At 39.8% G+C, this 18,979-nt stretch overlaps 1 long non-coding RNA gene across 1 annotated transcript; it reads right to left on the minus strand.

The window, feature by feature from the left end:
* Positions 1 to 47: 47 nt before the first annotated feature.
* LOC124074204 lies at positions 48 to 18,961 on the minus strand. The gene is made up of 4 exons (XR_006845808.1): positions 18,851 to 18,961; positions 16,145 to 16,213; positions 2,701 to 2,816; positions 48 to 523 (listed from the first exon to the last, which is right to left on the minus strand). It is a non-coding gene; the product is annotated as an uncharacterized LOC124074204 (long non-coding RNA).
* Between the last annotated feature and the right edge of the window lie 18 nt (positions 18,962 to 18,979).

Genomic DNA, 18,979 nt, shown 5'->3' on the forward strand with positions numbered 1-18,979 from the left:
ATGCTGACAAGTAGACACCATCTAAATCATTCACATTGGCTTTTTTTTTTTTTTTATTAAAAAACAATTGGTTCCACATGGCAACAGACGCACAACGATAACATATATAATGTGGGACGTACAGATAATGCAGACAAGTGGCTGCGCTAACACCAAAAATATGTTCACAAAGAAAAAGTGCCGTTCTTAAAATAAATCACAATTTCAGTGGCTTAGAAGATGAAAATCACAAAGAGAAAAGAAAGAGTAATGAGTCCTTAGTTACACACAACGGACTGTCTGAGCTTTTCTAATTTTTTGTTACACTCACATAATGTTCCTTAAGTAAACTGCCTCATTCCTTGCCAAGAAAATGTTTTCTTTCGCTCCTGCAAGTGTCTTTTCAACAAAAAAGTGAAACAAAACAAAAGCAACAGGGACATTCCATTTTCTTTCACAGCTCTTCAGACCTGTTTGTTCAGGTCACAGTCTGGGTGGGTCATGACCCTCTAGGATACACTCACGTCACCACTGAGAAGTCAACCTGCAGATCGAGAGAGAGAGAAATAGAAACAGAGAGAAAGAGAATTAAAATTGTCAGTGCAGTATAGTATACAAGGTGACTGCAGTGACGTTTATGTTTATGCTCTTACTTAATAATGTTCCCATGTGTCAGCATGGTCTGAATTCATACAAAAATGTTCATACTATCATAAATACTTGTATTTATCCATTTGTTAACAACGCTGTTTCCTTACAACTTGGATCTTACTAGATTGCCCATGAGTTCTATAGGTTATGATAACACAGGACTCACCAAGTTAATTGTTAAGATCAAGGAAAAATGGTAGAATTGTGAAGAAGCTTTCTACTCATAGTTTTTACTGATCCAAAAGTGTATAAGGGTCGAGAGTGCAGAATGTTTTATCGATTGTAATTTAATGTCTTTGGGCTTTTAAAGTAAAACTAACATGACTTGATGAGTTGTCAGACACTTACACATTTGAGTAAATATGAAAATTGTTGTGGAATTACACAAAGCATTGTTTTTTTTTTTTTTAAATAAGGGGGATCAAAGTCGAGGTAGCAGAACCAGAGATGTTTTTTATTTATGAATTTTTATTTAATAATAATGTCTGCTGCCTATAATATGCACAATGTAACTCAACTGGTGTCATTTTGCTATGGGATGCAGATGGGTTATGTCGGTAGCAGCTATGCAGTTACTCCTCAAGACCTGTAAACAGACTCTGATGTGTAAAATTGGCAGTTTTCCTTTAAACAGCTCCTGCCAAGTTACATACTATATTACCCAAACTGACCTCTTGCTTTAACTTAGCAGGTACATTTACTGCTCTGTGGACACAGTTTTCCTGTGCAGAGGGAGAATTTTGTTTACATTGTGGGTGAGCTCACTTCTCTCTGATCGTCGTTATAAACCACTGACTTGTTTACAACCTGTGTGAACATTCACGCTTCTTGCCCTGTCATATTTTCAATGTCACTGTTTTCCCACATAACATCAGTGTTATATGAACCAGTAACAGTGACGCTCAAAACTACAAAAATAAGATCCTCACTGTAGTAAAATGGAATTGTCCTTTAAGCCATATGTCACTCAGATTCTGTCTGTGTGTACCTATCTACACGTGTCCCTTCCAGTCATGTGGGTCCTGCCACTGATGTTGAGCGGGTGACCTTTTCTCTCAGCTAATCCACACCAAAAAGCCCTAATTACTGCTGCCGCTCCACCAACCTCCCCTGGCCCAATAATCAATATAGCCGATTGGCCGGCGGATCACCCCGTCAGACACCAGCGCTTTACATATGACTCAGTGTATGTGTGTGTGAGTGTGAGTCTTAGAGGGATGTAGCGATAGTGATTTTATAGGAAGTTGGAATACGGGCACAAGAAAGCAGAGCCAGAAACAGAGTGAATAAGAAAAAGAAACACTGCAACAACAACAACAACAACAACAACAACAACAGAAAGCTGAAGCTGAAGCTGCAAAGTACATACACACACTTAAACACACACACAAACTCACACACATGCCTCCCTCCAGCTTGAATGTTGTGACACCAGTTGACCTTATTGAGCGGTTGTTCTGTAAAGAGTCCCTGATTAGAATATCTTCCCTTTAACCTTTAGCAGAGTGACGCGCCTCCCGAAAGCAAAGAAATAAGCCATCGGTTTATGCAGAGAGGTAAATGTATCCTGTCACTATTTCATTAAGCTGTGGCATTTCACTAAACGGCCTGATTACATTGGTGAAAATGTCGCTTTTCAACAATGATACTTGCCTTTTAATTTTTTTGGAACATGCAGGTGTGTGCTTCTGGAGACATACCATATGATGAGCTGACAGCATAGAAAGCATGCTGCTCAGAGCACTTCCATCACTTTGTGTGTGTGTGATGCATCTGCGTTCGCAAAACGCCCGAGGACATTTCAGCAACGACAAAAGGCCAGACACAATATTATCAGACAGAGAAAGGAAGTTTAATTTGCGATGCAGCTGCAGGAACAGTCATATGTGTGAAAAGAAGGAAGGCAATCTCTCTTTCTCCTCCTTTTCCTCCCTTTCTCTCTCCTTCTGTCACTCTTGCTGACAGTCTTTGATTGTATTAGACAGGTTAATGAAAAGAAACACAGAAGAAACGACTGGCAGCCCTTCATGCAGCCTGCACCTGCTAAAGTGTATGTCTATGTGTGCATACCTGCCAGTGCCTATATCTGGCTGTCTCATGTCCTCAGGCACGCCAGCCAGTCAACACGATGATGAGACAGTAAGAGCGATGAGAAGCTTGTCCCTACCTTCAGGGTGAGGTCCATTCTGCAGGAGTGAAATGGTTAGAGATATAAAATATTCCCACACTACACACAGAAAGACAACTAGGGGAGAAAATATGTTGTATTTCGAGACTAATCGTGAGTTCTAGTAAAAGGAGTGACAATATATACTGTACTGTTTATACGACTTGAAACTTGCTGAATTAGATTGACAGTGCAGTTTGTCAAAATTGTCCACATCAATCCATCAGAAATGTTAAGCTATTTGAGCCACAGGGAAAATCACCTTTCTTTAGCTAATAATAAGCTAATTAGCTTATTCACTACCTTAACAATTCCTAAGTTTATTTTCCATATTGAGGGTATTGAAGACTTTCCTGAGAGGGTTTCAGGGCATCACCTGTTTCACTATAGTTTTGGGACCAAAATGGTGCACAGGAAAATTAATAGTGGGTTACGACATTTTGAGGAAGTAGGAAAACAGTTAAATTTCTGATTTTGGTTCCAAGTTTAACAGCTGAACCGATGAGAGGTTATTCCCTGTGACTTCAGCAAAAACACAAATACATGTCACAAAGACAGCCATCCACAATCACAACACTTCCACTACTCAGACAAATCTATACTTCAGGAAGAAAATGTATTTAACAATAATTGCAGTTTTTGTTGCTTTTGTGGTCCATCACAAGGTAAGGATTCTATTAAGTAGCATTTTTCCACAAGTGATCTCTAAAGATGTTTTTTACAGTGCAGAGCAAACAATAGGCATCACAGCTACTGTCGCAATAACTAATAGCTACATTTTGTTCATCCATCACAGTGGTTGATGAGGTGAAACAATCTCCTTAACCTGCGGTCAGTTGTGGTTAATCTATCAGCTCTGGCTGGCGACCAGGTCAGATTGAATCAATAACTTATGAGTTTCCACTGTAATGACATTGCATGGTGACATGTAAACATAGTTTCTCTAATATGCAATTTTAATTCTTTGTAATGCTATGTGCTGTAATAGGAATAGGAAATAATCATTGACGATGAAATGGACAGCTCAGTACCCACCAGTTTAACAGCAGATATAATGTCCGTAATGCCATTCACCCCCAACAATAGGTGTTTGATATTAATTTAATGGATGCACCAAAAGACGGAAATGAGCACCCGATGTGTGATAAGGCTGCAAAAAATAAATGTTTTACTGTCCCACAGCACAAAATTACCACAATAAGTCCATGGAGGTTAATAGAATCCGTAGCAGTGACAGCATTTCTTCTCTGGATACTATTTTCAGTTTTTCAAAGCTTATTGTCCAAACTAACATAACATGTCAATCACAGTGTTGTTGGGCAGGAGGTTCCTTTGATTTATAAAATTTGACAGCAGGAGCAGAGAACTTGAGCTTTATACAGGTTTAAACCAGTCCACGTCTTAAAGAAAGAGGTGTGTTAAGCCTGGAACTTGAGATGACAAAGAAGCTCTGTAACAGAACAGACCATTCTACTGTTCGATATTAAAACTTCTGTCAAATTCCTGGTCATATGCTTAAAGTCTGGTGGTGTCCACATGAGCAAGTCTGTGAACAGTGTTTTCATAACCAAGAGGCATGATAGCAACAACTAGAAAAATACAATCCAGGATGTAAAACCTGGAAAATCCTTTTAAACTAAAATATTTAGAATCTTCCTGCAGGATTGTCAGTGCAGTACAGTCCACATGCCAACAAACTGTGTTCATAAATGTTCACCATGTGCATGTGTATGTTTCTAAGTGTGAATGGAAGCTGTGTGAACAGATGATGGTGGACTGAAGACATGCAGCCCCACGGAGAGCTGCCCCAGTCAGCCTGGCCTGCTGAGTGAAACCCTGTGGTAATGTTTAGCTTAAGAGGTGAAAAAGAAGGTGAGTAGGGGGAAAGGAAGGAGGGAAGGATGAGAGGATGACAGTGTTGGGGTTCTGTGGGTAGAGAGAGAACGAAGAGCATGAAGAGGGTAGTGGTTGAAGGAAGGGATGGGTCACGGAGGAGTGATGGGGAGAGAGAGAGGCAAGGGAAGATGAAAGGTCCAAGCGGGACAGAGCGTAGGAGAAGTCCCGCTTGGTCTTGTCAGTCAGTCGTCTCTCCCTGACACCTGAACCTGCGCTGACCCGGTCGTGACTGCCTCTCTGGCTCTGGAGATATCACTAGGGGGCCCGACCTTTGACCGCTCACCTCCCCATCACCACCACAGTCCTCGCCCCACCCTCTCTAACACCCCCTTACTCGCTTCCTAGCCAAAATTTCAGCTCTTTCTTCTCCACCCCTTCACCAGCAGTTTAGTTATTGAGAGCTTTAAGAACGATACTTGGATAATTCATGATTGACTGTAAAGTAATGTCAATAATTTGTTTCTACTGTTCAGTTTGATTCTTACAAAACTGATTACAGAAAAACCTTTCCCATAAAATATTTTATAAACATTTATATATCTGATATCAAAAATAAAAAATAAATCACTGTAACAAGTCCTCATAAGGGAAGCTGAAGAGATCAGCAATGCATGAGAGCCTCATGTTCATGTCAGTTAGGCCACTGTGTTGATACAGCTGGGAATCCAAACCTAATTCACAACTTCACAAATTTTATCAAGTGAAATTACTGAAAAGATACAACATAAAGACCCACATTTAGACACCTCAAACACATACATGAATTACACTGCCTCCACTGAATGGTTCCTATGTGCAACGAGGTACTGGGACCCACACTATTAGGACAACACACACACACACACACCCCTGGAGAGTCAAGCCTAATCCTGGGTTTACATTGTTAGGACAACAGGGATAATCCTGCTAACAGGGTGTTTATCTAGAAACTGCAACCACTGAATCCCCAGCACACATTGTATTGACCCAGAGAGAAAAATAGCAAAGGAGTGAGAAAGCAAAGACTGAGAGAAAACCAAACACGACAACCAAAAAACTTGAAAGAAGACAAAAGAAAAGTCGGTGGGAAATAAGAAGAAATGACAGTAAAAGGTTGCACTGGAGGAAGTGCACAGATATGGAGGGAAAGGGGGTTGGAAGAAAGAAGAAGAAGGTCTGTGCTGTCATGTATGCAAATGAGAGTGTGAAGGCATCAATGCAGGAGTGGACATAGCCAGTCCCTCAGGAATACACACACAAGCCAAAACAGACACACACCAAGCGGCAAACCAAGGAGCATATAAGCCTACATTAGAGACAAAAAACACGGATGCATAAACAGAACGTACATCAATACAATAAGCTAATACAGGTCAATATAGAGACTGAAAGGTATGTAGTGTTTGTTTATGTGTAGTCCAGAGTCTGTTGACAGTGGCTCCAATCTCACATGACCCTGAACAAGATAAGAAGGTATAGAAAATTAATGGACTAATGTATGGACGTTCCTGCTGTAAATCAAGTAGTGTGGCCAGTCCTGCAACATTGCGTGTTCGGTTTTTCTGTTGATTAAATTTGTGTGTGTCACCTCACCTGTCATCTGACTGAACTCATCGCTCACCACTTATTTTGCTCCAGTCTGCTGTTGTCCCTCGTTCTGTCTGTAATGTTATGTTCAAGTAAAAGTAAAGTACATTTCCCTTCCAGTCAGCAGTCAACAAGAACCATAGCAGACGTATTACAGTAGCCTACACCACTGCTCAAAGCAGCAAACAGGTTGAGAAACAAGAATGAAGATATAGTTCACTTTTTAGTCCCAAATATTTAAAAGACTAAATTCTTAGCTTTACTCCTCCAGAGCTTCCTGGGTCCCAGCAGCTGAGCAGCAGCTGTGCCCCTCCATTCCAATCAGTCCTCACCACATAACACTCTGCAAAGTCCTCTGACAAGCATAACCTTCTCATCCAACTGGCCCAAATATGCTTTGCATTGATTTTGTACATAACTGTGCAACTTATGTTCCACTGAGCAGAGAGATTTGATGGAACCTCTGCTACAGATTTACCAAATTTGGATTAAAAAAGTCTGATTGCTCAGCATAGGCTGCTTATGTTGTTTCCTACAAGTTTCTGATGCTGGTAGAGTTTGATGAGAGTGAAAACACAAGTGTAAAAGGCTCAGTAATCTTCTCTCTTTAACAACACACATCTAACAACGCTAATTCCACTGCAACCCCCCACTGCTCACCATTATTCCCTCTCTATATCACAGTTAATGACACACGTAAACACGACAGCACAGAATAGTCTTGTTCAATAATGAAAGAAAGCAGACATTTCCACCGTCACTCTTATCGCCAATTAAATGAAAGAATTTAAACACAGATTACTGTGGATAAAATAATTTAAAGCATGACATGTCCTGATCGGATGCAATTAATCCACCAAGTGGTGTGGTGGTGCTATCAGAGAGAAAAATCAGAAGCTTTACTATAAATATAAACCTATGCTGTAGGCTTCCTTGTCAGTACACCTGTTAAACCCTTAATGCCTTGATCATAAATCCAGCTTTTAATGACAATAGACGCCTATCCTAGCTTTTCTATGCTATGCGTGCTAATTTTTTATTTATTTTGGTATATCTTTGAGTGTTTAAATATTGGCTATTGTGGGAAGAGATGAAAAGAAAAGAATTTGATAAGCAGACATAATGACATTGCCTGGGCAAATAATGGGAGTAGGCTACTTTCAAACATTTGCATGGATATATATACCATTCAACAAACCATGAAAATGAAACGGTTCATTAATAATGCGTAATACCCAAATGTACCAACATGAGTTCATTCAAATACTACTGCACACGAACAGAAGACACTGCACCAAACATTCATGCATACACACAAACAATCCATACTTTTCCATTGAGAGGCTTAAAGTTCAATGGCCAACTGCCACTCCAGTATCTAATGCTGCCTGTCGGAATATTGCGCTAGCTGGCGTTAACTTCCTGTTGGAAGAGGAAAGGTGGTGGGGAAACGGGGGGTGGGGGTGGTTATATCGGCAGAACAGCAGAAAGCTTTAGCATGCATGTCAGGGTTGGGGGACGCTCCCTGAGCCAAATGCCAGTCTATAGATCGCAGAGGGGACTAAAGATCACATCATCGTCCACCCGGACACAAGTGACACCGGACAGCAGACGTGGGAGAGAGGGAGGACCGAATGATCCCTGCCAGGACGAGCCATTATAGACAGCCACTGTCATTACAGGGCAAGCACGCACTCGTACAAGTGCACAGACACACACACACATAGAGTAACACACACACACACCCACGAGCCGTGATGGCGATGGTATAGACAAGCGCTGTCATTAGAAGAGTCTCTGTGGAGCTCAAATGATAACGAGCAAGGGGGAGTAAGAGGAGGGAGCTGTTGACGAGTGTGACTGTCCAGATGTCTGCAGGTGAGCATGTGGTGTTGGAGAGGTCAGTTCGCTTTAACACACACAAAGTACCCTTATACAATAGACACAAAGTACACACTCAAAGCACATGTGTCCGCTTTGCTATTCATTGTTTTTCACTTGGTGATGCCAAAAGAATGTTTTGGATTCTGGAGCGTTTCACAGTCCTTCTCCAGTACCAGAGACAGACAGTCTTATGATTATATCTTTACCTGCACAATGAAGGTATGTTTAAGCTTATTCTGGATCGCTTTCATTTAATTTATTGCTATTTACAGCACACAAGTTACAACTTTATGGACAAAGGTGTTTGCAGGTAATATGCTTTCTTTAAGTCACTAACTAACAAGGGACTGGTAAATCAGAGCAAACCGCAATTAACCTATTTCCAAAGTTGTAACAGTGAAAGTTAGTTACTCAGCAGCATTTAAAACACATTCAGTGATGCTTCATAGACAGTCTTCTTGTAAACAATGTAGTGAAGTACCTTAAGCAGTGCATATCAACATTTTCCTGGACTGCCCAGTCACCTTCCTAGCTGCCAAAGCATATTCTGCTCAGTCTTAGCAACCCCTGCACCTAGTAGAAACCAAATCTTTAAATCTTTCAGGCAGATGGATGACTATTCCCCCGAACACCATCCAGGCTTGATCAGGGAGATGTCCCACAGCCTGAGACCTGGGGTGCTGATGGTAGCTAGCTCACCTATGTTTCCTCTGCCTCATCTGGATGTCAAACAGGAAGGAAGATCAAACCTAGTTGGTGTCTGTCTAAACCTCAACCAGGCTAGCCTCAGCCTCTTGGCTAAATTTCACCTGAACCTGTTCTGTCTCACCATCTCACCACTGCTCTTTCCTGTGTTAGATAACATTAATTTCTTTCACAAAAACTATGTAAACTGTTTAAATTAACTGCACAGTGAGCTGCATTATTTGTCTGTTAGTCACTGCATCTGAAAATACAAGTTAAGGCTTTTACCATGCAAAGTGAAAGCCATATATCAACAGCATCGGCAAATGCCAAGCACATCTGAGATGGACTGACAAAGGTGGAAAAGTGTGCTGTGGTTTGACAAGTCCACATTTCAAATTGTTTTTGGAAATCATGGACATTGTGTCCTCCAGACTAAAGAGGAAAAAGACCATCAAGATTGTCATTGCTCAAAAGTTCAAAAGCCAGTATCTGTGATGGTATGGGGCATTTGTGCACATGGCAAGGGTATCCTGCACATCTGTGAAGGCACCTGTAATGCCGAAAGTACATATGCATGTGTTACATATGCTGCTATCCATACAACGGTTTTTTCAAGAATGTCCCTGTTCATTCCAGCAAGACATTGCCAAGACACATACTGCAAGTGTTACAACAGCGTGGGCTCATAGTAGAAGACGGACAACACTGGCCTACCAGCAGTCCAGACCTGTTTCAGGTGTAGATGTGAGGCACTTTATGAAGTGCAAAATATGACAACAAAGACTACGGACTGCTGAGCAACTTAAGTTGTATATCAAGCAAGAATGAGGAAGAATTTCACTCTCAAAGGTTGTGCCTTCAGCTCCCAACTTACTGTTATGTATGCGTATTGTTAAAAGAAAAGATGATGCAACACAGTGGCAAACATGCTCGTGTCTGCACTTTTCTGGAACATCTTGAAGAAATGTAACAACACTTTTAACACACACCAAGTAAAATAAAACAGCCAGAGCTTCTAGTATCCTGCATTTTCTATAGTACTTTGATCCGTTTCAATTCTAGATGAAACGCTTCAGCATTAAGTACAAAGCAAAAATTGGCCTAGGATCCAACGGTGGCAGTTCACATGTTTTTTTGTGCAGGTGTTGCCTCACTCTTATATATTATATGTGTCCCTCTGTCAATGATGAGAAGTTCTTAAACACAAACATGTGACAAAATATATTCACAAAATAATCTGCCGCAAAGGAACTGTAAGTAACTGGTGAGCCACATGTCTCCTGTGGAGTCATCACTGTAATTCGAATGAATCATAACATCACACAGTTGACCAGTTATCAAGAGGAGGATGAAGAGGAGAGGGATGGTAAGAGATGTGTACATGTAGGCGATCCAGTGGATGCACAATACTTGGTTAGTTTAACAGCATTATCACAAGTTGTAAAAACATTTCTTCCAAAAGGAATGCATGGGGTTGAGACAAGATACTTTGTGCATCTTTGTTAGTTTGCTTGTATTTGATGGATACTGGGATTTTATGATGTAAAATTCATTTCCCATCTTTCACTAAACATTCACATTCACCAGTTTAACACTATGTACGCTACACGGCATAGCACTGGTAAATGAGAAATACTGTAAGTGAAACAAAACAGAAATGAGTTGCAGCATAGCAGAAAAAGTGTTTTTGGGAGACAGAAACTTTATCGCACTCTAGTACTGAGGACTGGTAGCTATAGTAACAGTATAAAAAATATCAAATAGATCTGATCGTTTGTTAGAGCATGTCAATTTGTTTTCCAAAGGTAAGAAGAAGAAAAGGGGTGTATAAGATGAGTTTTATGATCATCAAAGCTTTAAGAGGCTTTTGGGCAATAACACTGTAGTCACCCCTCAGTGAAAACGATGCAGAAATATTACTGGAAGTTGAAAATAAAACAAAAGGAAGACTTCCACTTTCATAATTTCATGGTTTACGTGAGATGATTTTCTGATGGCCCCTGCTGCTCTGTCAGCATCTCAGCTTCAACAGTGTGATAAGAAGCTTTTATCTAGTATGTTTAAACAGCCATAAACATACAGTATCTCACAAATTTTTCTTAGAATCAATTTGTCTTGCTAAGACTACGAGTGCTGAAGATTCAAATCTAGATTGCTCTTTGCCTGAAGGGGACAGGCAGGCTATCAGTGCATAGTTTCACTCTGCCTCTCAGACTCCCACAGTATGATGTGCCTTAGGCCGTGTACAAACGAGAGGCTTAGAGTTACACTAAGCCTTACATCTGTCACTGAAACATCTCCTTCATTCTTTTACAATAACAAGCTGCTGTATGAACACTGCCAGCCTTAATGTCTCTGTGTGTGTGTGTGAGTGAGTGCGTGTATGTGATTTCTGACATCAAAACAGTCAAAGTGCACTGAAGTACTCAAGCAATTGATGATCAGGAAACTTGACTTTGCTTCTGATGGGCAGTGCATATCTAATGGTCCCAAGATGTCAAAATGTGTTGATTTGAATTAGCTGTACCAACATCAGAAATGTTCTAACATAGTCAAAAGACTCGATGAAGAAGAAGTCTACACAAAAGCTGTGTAAAACTTTGCTGAATTTTTCACTGAATTTCTTGAATTTTGTTACCTGGACCAATAACTCTTGTCACCAACCATCAAAGGGGTTGAACACTCCATTTTGTGTCAGTTAACTCACAAATTGTTCCCTAATCCCCCCCATATTCTGTTTCCAGTGGTCTTCTGTCACAACGCACGCGAGCACCATTGCTCTTCTTATGTGGAGGACTGACAGGTGGTTCTCAGGTAAAATGGTGTCAGGTGAGTTCAAACATCCTGACAATCACTGCACATTGCCCTGAGCAAAGCCAAAGACTCATCTCCAGACCCTCCCTGACACGGAGACGATTAATCTGAGGTGCTGAAACCTCTCTGCTGCCCTGGAGTTGTGTGCGTCTGTGTGTGAAAGTAGTGATGTGGTTCTGTGTTCCTCTCTGTGATATGTTAGCAATTATCTCCTTGAGGCCATTTTAACATGTGTTGCTTCACCTGTTATTCATGAGACCGAAGGCTCAGGCCCTTAATATCAAAGGCTCAGCCTGTATTCACTTATTGACAAGCACTCAGGGAAGGCTGTTGGGTGTGTTGTTGGCTGTGCAGGTTCAGGGTTTGGGATTATGTTTTTGCTTTGTGTGCTCATTTCATATCTTTGGCTCAATAAGAAAATTACAACAAGCGTAACTAAAGCCATAACTGTGTATGACAAAACCACAGTATGTATACAATACAAAATGGGAGCCTTTTCATCTTGACAAGGAAACGTTATGTTATTTTTAATTCAATTTATGCTTATATATAGATAGATAGAACTATAGAAAGACGTGTATTATTTTTTGTATTTACCGGTTAAAATTACTGTACTGTCAATAATTCAACTTGGGACTTTCAGTGTTTTGAGCAGGACATGTACATGATTGTACAATACTGATTGATACAATACTGATTGATACAATACTGACTGAAACACAAGATGTCAATTGTAGAATACAAGAGGACCACAATAAGCTCCCAAGAATACAAATAGAGTTGAATGTCCATTGAATAACAGATTCCAGTTTAAGTCTGGAAAGCAAAGCTTGAGACATTAGTTTGTCCGTTGGTAGGCGGAGGAGTATAATGAGTTTTGTGGTTTTGTATCATTTCTGATTGGTGTGGTTTGAGATACCACAAATGCCTTTTTCAGATGTGAAAAAATTTAAATGCCTTCAACCAGGTTTTGAGTTTCAGCACTAGGCTACTGTTACAAACTAAAAACAAAAGTAGAATAATGTTTTGATTTTCAGCCAGTACAGCGGCATTTAAAGTTAAGACAACTTGTGGTTTGAATCTGAACTTTTGAATAGACAATGAAAATTTTGAAAGTAGGAGAAATGGTCACCTAGTGGAATTGAACCCAGGTCCACAGATTGAGAAGGAAAATGTTTCAACACTGTACTATGCAACAGCATATGCTGCAAATTAGAAGCAAATATAAGACACATTTCTTAAATTATTGGGAGAAAAAATCTGCTATTTCAATGTTGTTACTAAGCCGGACACCATTTTGATGGCCTTTCCATTAGGTTCAGCTGTACCAGCTAAGTTATTGTGATGGTTAGAAACAACAAGATATCAAATATTAGTCACAGAATGGTCATCAAAATTTTTACAAAACATTTCTACAAACATTTTTAAACATTTACATTCCTAGACCTTAAAGTTATACACAGCATGAGGAAAATACTGTAAATGAAAAAATGACTTTCATACCTCAAAAAAAAAAATTGGCAGAAAAAATTGGACAAGTATGAGACATTAGTTTGTCCTTGGCGCGCAGAGAGGGGTCATCACAGACCATCTGCATAATGACTTTCATGGTTCTGTCTTGTTTCTGATTGGTGCAATTTCAGATGTTTCAGCTGCCACTGGTCTCCTCCGCGTTGAGGAGCCAGAACCCTGTGTTTGTGATTAATTATGAATATAGACATTTATTTGCAAATTGTATTTTAGAAGTGTGATTTGTATTAAATATTTTCGGATTATTTAGGTATTTTAAACCTTGATTGTGCCCACGTATAAAGAGGAAAAACTGACCTGGAAATGGTTGTGAAAGAGGAATACTTTCACATTTTTAAAATAACAGACCTCATTCCTTAAAAGAGCCCTCACGCCCTCAAATAAAAACCCAGAATAAAATTATTTCTTTTTTGATCAATTTGAATGTATTCTGGCCTTCGCAGCAGTTAAGCCAGGATGCTCCTAAGTGGATATTCCTGTCTGAGAGGTGTATGTGTGTGTGTGTGTGTGAGAGAGAGAGAGAGAGAGAGAGAGAGACACAGGAGAGAGAGACACAGGATGAACAGCATGTCTGTCAGGTGTTGGTACTCACATTAGTCATGTAAAAAACAAAGGCTTCTTGGAAGCAACAAAGGCCAACACAAAGAGCATCCACACTCCTCTCAGTGTCACCCGATCTGTGTGTGTGTGTGTGTGTGTGAGAGAGAGAGAGAGAGAGAGAGAGAGCGAGAGAGTAGATAAGCGTGTGAGGGTGTCTATGTGTGTATGGTGGCGGGGGGCTTTCTTTAGGGGGCGAGGGCGCCTCATTGGCTGCCATGCTGGGGTCAAGCTGAGGTCAGGACATGTGTGATGGATGGACCTCTGTCTCTAGACCACAGCATTTCTCCCTGTCTTCTCTCCTCTGGGCCTCAGACCTGCTAAGGCTCCCTGGCTGTGCTCTCGTCTGTTCACATGTCTTTTATATGGCTCCATTTAGCCAAGTAGGATCGCTTCAACAGAGAGAAGGAGCTCAAAGAACACTGCGAACAACTCTTTGAGGTGAGTTCTGCTGTGGATGTACAGTTGGCCTCTAACCTATACCGCCTAATCTCTGCCTTTCCTCACTCTTAACACCACAACTCACTTTACTGTTTCAGTCACTGTTTCAACACATACATACACACAGCAAACCGCCACTGACCACATGATGTCATCTCTCCCCTCTTTCCCCTCCTGCTCTTCCTCCATCATTATGTCAATCCTTCTATTGGCTCTGTCCCTTTATCGGCACATGGTGATGCACATCTATCAATGGAGGAATTCATTTTGGCTGCCAATCACAACAGGGGAGTGGTCAATGAGTGCAGACGTGCCAATACGTCGACTACCCTGACAAGCCGTGGTGCAGGAAGTATTCAGAACTGTCGCCAAAGTAAAAGTACGGATACCATACTGTAAAATTACTCTGTTACAAGTACAAGTCCTGTAAGGCATTTAATGAGTAAAAAGTACAGTATTCAAAGTATTCAAGGGGAGAAGAAAGTATAAAATTACACTATTATATATTATATCTTTAGATTATGATTACATGTGAATTCGTGTAAAAGCAGGATCTTTCTGTTGGCTGAAGTGGTGCTCATTTTAAAGTATTCAGGTTAGGATGGAAACTAATGATTATTTTCATTATGGCGATTATTTTCTCCATCAATCGATTGATTGTTTGGTTTGCAAAAACTGGGAAAATGCCAGCACATTGGAGCCTAAAGTGATGCCCTCACAATGTTTGTTTTGTCCAGCCAACATTCCAAACTTCAAAATTATTACAAATATAATCAAATTATTACAATTTCTAAAGGGAAAAACAGCAAATCTTCCCATTTGAGAGGCCTGGAGCTGTAATACCATTTTATATGAAAATGGCTTAAATGATTATTTTCTGCTAAATAATTTTCTTTCAGTGGACAAATTGATTAATTGATTCATCTCAGCTGTACTTTGTTGGGCAGTTTGATTAACAGCAAAATATTAGATTTTATAAACTCTTCATATGTTTTGTGTGTAAAAATCTGAATTTGCATACAGTAGCTAACACTGTCAGATGTAGTAGAAAGTACAGCATTTAGATCTGCAGTACATGTAGTGGAGTAGCAATAGAATGTGACATGATAAGAAAAGTAAAGTGCAAGTACTTCAAATGTACATGACACGATACTTCAGTAAATGAACTTAGCGACTGTCCACCATTGCTGATGAGCACCTTCTGTCTGTCTGCCTGTGTCTGTCTCTCTGGGCCTTAAGCACTTTCTGTCTGAACAGAAAATGAACAGAAAATGTTCAAACTATGTGTGTTTGCCCAGAACAGACAGCTGACCATAAAGAAACCACAACAAGGCTACATGTGTCAAAGCACAGACTGATCAGTGCATGTGACAGACGCTTCATGGACACACTGCCTATATTTTTGTTCATATCCTTGCACCTCTTGTCCCATAAGACATTTAGGATTTCTCTATTACAACGGAGAAATGAGGCTGAACCGCAAAAGCTTTGGTCAGTAAGTCTTGATGGTAATGCTAAATGGATACTTTCCAGAGGTGGTACAGTGACCTGTCTGAACTCCTTTATGCAAAACATTCTCATTTGCTTTCATCTTTTATTCTCATCTCAGAACTTTACGGTCCTGTCCATCGTGTTATGCAAACACACACACATGTCTGAAATTAAAAAGGTGGTATTCCAGAGAGGCAGAGAAATCAGTTTGAAGATCCAGTGTGACATTGTTTAAATGTATTCCCACTCTGTTTGTGTGTGTGTGTGTGTGTGTGTGTGTGTTCACACCAGTTCATGCATGCACTAACTCGTCCCTGATCTTCATATTCTCAAAAGCCTCTATTTGCATTTGTTTAGGACCAATGTCAGCGCAACGATCTTATGTATGTCACTGCCTTTCTGTGTGTGTTTCAAGGGTGTGTGTGGTTTTGCAGTAAATACCTGTACACTTTCAGGTGGTGGAGTCTGAGTCTTGTTGTCAGCTCTACAGCTTTCCATGTCCACTGAAAGCTGTTGGGGGGAAAAGGAACACATCGGCTATACTGTGTAAAGCACTGAAATCATTTTTGGCCCAGACTGTAAACTTAAGCTTTAACCATCTGCAGCACCCTGTGAAAGTGTTTCCTTCACAGACTAATTTCAAGTTGAGGAGGTCAAATGGTTCCTGACAAAATATATAAACAACAATATAATTATATATTTTTAATTATGTTGTAGTATAATTCAGTTATAAAATAGAAGCTTTTCAAAACATGTGGAAAGACAAATGTAAATTTAGAAAATGTCGTGAGCTTAGGCGTAAATGCTCTTTCAAATATTGGGGAATCGTTTTCTTTGAAATAATGGGACACTTTTTAAATGTTTGTTGGCACAAAAATATTGAAGAACGTGTGTGAATATGTGAGGAAATCAAAATTATAAGCAAAGCTTGCTAACATCTAAAATTTTCTTTCGTCGCAAAAATGCATGTTGATATTTAAAAGTGGATATTTCTGGAAGAAGCTTATTTCCCGTAGGCCCAATTGTATATCTGAAATCATTTTAGAATATATTGATGTTTTGCCTCGAAATAATTCATTATTTAACTAATTTACTTTTAACCGCTCAACGCTAAAAATATATATTTTAAAAAATAACATGTGTGTTAATATATTTGAATCATTGATTCACTGTGTACTTTTCTATTGCCATAGCTGCCGTAGCTCAGACAATAAGTTCATTTGACCTTACAAAGTTAAAACGTCATTTTTCTCACATGCTGAATTCCGATCATCTCCATGGCACAAAACGTCTGGTTGGCACAAGGCGCACATCTATGTTGAGCCTCACCAAGGACGCGCAAATGAATTCTGCATCTAATTTCTGTGTTACCTCCTTAAAGTCAAGAGCTTTAAACATCTTTTCCTCCTTCACAAAGCCTTAATGGTTTCCGTCAAACATCTGTCATCGTCCATGTGTTTATCTGAAGGCCCTAATGGGAACCATCAGCCGCGCGGGGCCAGACTGTGGAGGTCGGGCCAGTGAAAAAGTCCCGATAAGGCTGCGCTCCTTTTTAGCATTTAGGAACGAGTCTGAAGGTGTTTTGGTCAAACAGGCCATCGGAGCTGGACTGTGACTGCGTTGTTGAGGTGCTTGTTTGCCCAGTTTGGTCTGCAAACCGTTGTTTATCTGTGGGTGGTGCTGTGACAACAAACTCAAACTGTGACCGAGGGTTGACCCCAAAGTCTCTTTTGAGGATCAGCTGCGTTTCTAATCCGCTCTGTGTGGCGCCTCTGGATGGAGAAACGTTCCCAAAAATGGGGTTTGGGGACACCCAAGGCTCGTTGAGGAGGTTTAAAGAGATCTCCAAAAACATAGTGATAGGCTTTCATTTTATAGTCAAGAATTTCGACTTATTAGAACTACAAATTAGCTAATAATTGTTTAAATGTGTAAAAAGAAGATTAACTTTTTCGTGGTGTGCCAATTTCTATATTTAAATATCTTTAAAATAATTTGACATCTAAAACTTTATCAGATTTGGACACACACTGAAACAAATTAAATTGGAATCTGGGGCCAAATGAGTAGACTAATTGTGTGCCAAAATACTGTCAGTCTCTGTTGCACAAAGGTTAGTTTGTAATTGCGAGCAAAATGAAGGAACACCGGATGTATAAATTTAGAAGAATCACAGCGAAAATGTGATGTAAGTTAGGTTGAAGATTACTGTGTCATCCAGGATCATAAATAAAATCAAAATGACTTTTTAAAATCTCGTTGATGCCAAAATGCATATTAGGCAGTAAAATAAATGTTTATCACTACCATTAATATAAAGTATTTGTGCTTCGCTTCCATAATATTATAGTGACTTTTGATGAGAATTAATTTATGAAAAACATTTTACGAGTTCTTGCCGTGAAATAAGTTATTAAAATTATTTTTAAAAAAAAGTTTATTTTGTTATTTAGACCCTTTTCTCTGACCTTTAAATCAGTCTAATTGCAGCATTTTAAATCTTAGATTGCTTTGCTCAAAGTAACGAGGGACCCTAACGGTTCAAAAGAATTAAATTCTTTTGACGCCGTCTGTCAAATCCAATCCATGTGGTTTCATGGGCCAATCAATCGAAACATTCTCACCAGCCTTGTTGTTTAATCATTTCAAAATATGTTCAACAATAAGGAAGAAATACTGATATAAAAGACGGAGTATGTTTCTTTTTGTCTTAATAACTCAGAACCATTAAATTCTCATTAAAATAATAAATTTATATGATTATTTGAATTATCCTACTACCGACCTCTTGTTGAAAAATCAGGATCAAGTAAATTCTTTGCTCAGACAAATAGTTTGTCAGAGCACATGAACATTCTTTTGGTTTTTCTCCCACCTCATTCCCTCTCGCGTTGGCCTGACAAACACAAACAGGCCCTTCAGCACCAAGTCTGTGTACATAATTCAGTATTTATACCGAAACAAGCTCTTTGACAACAAAATGAGGGCGTCTGCAGTTACCAAACTAACCCAGTCACAGCTTTCATACAGAGTATCCACTGATCTGAATGTGGAAAAACGCCTCATACAAGAATATATCGATATCGATTAAGAATATATCAATTTAGAGGTGAGGTGAATAAAGTACAGGTTGGCTACGTAACTTACTCTTCTTTTCCATGTTTGCTGGCGCTGAATCAGACTGAGAAGCCTGCGCTGCAGTCTCTCCACGGCTCCAACAGAGCAGCTCCTGCAGGTGGATCCAAGGTAAAGGTGAACGTCGCTCATTAATCATGG

Source organism: Scatophagus argus, chromosome 17, assembly GCF_020382885.2.
Source record: "Scatophagus argus isolate fScaArg1 chromosome 17, fScaArg1.pri, whole genome shotgun sequence".
NCBI classification, from domain to species: Eukaryota; Metazoa; Chordata; class Actinopteri; family Scatophagidae; genus Scatophagus; species Scatophagus argus.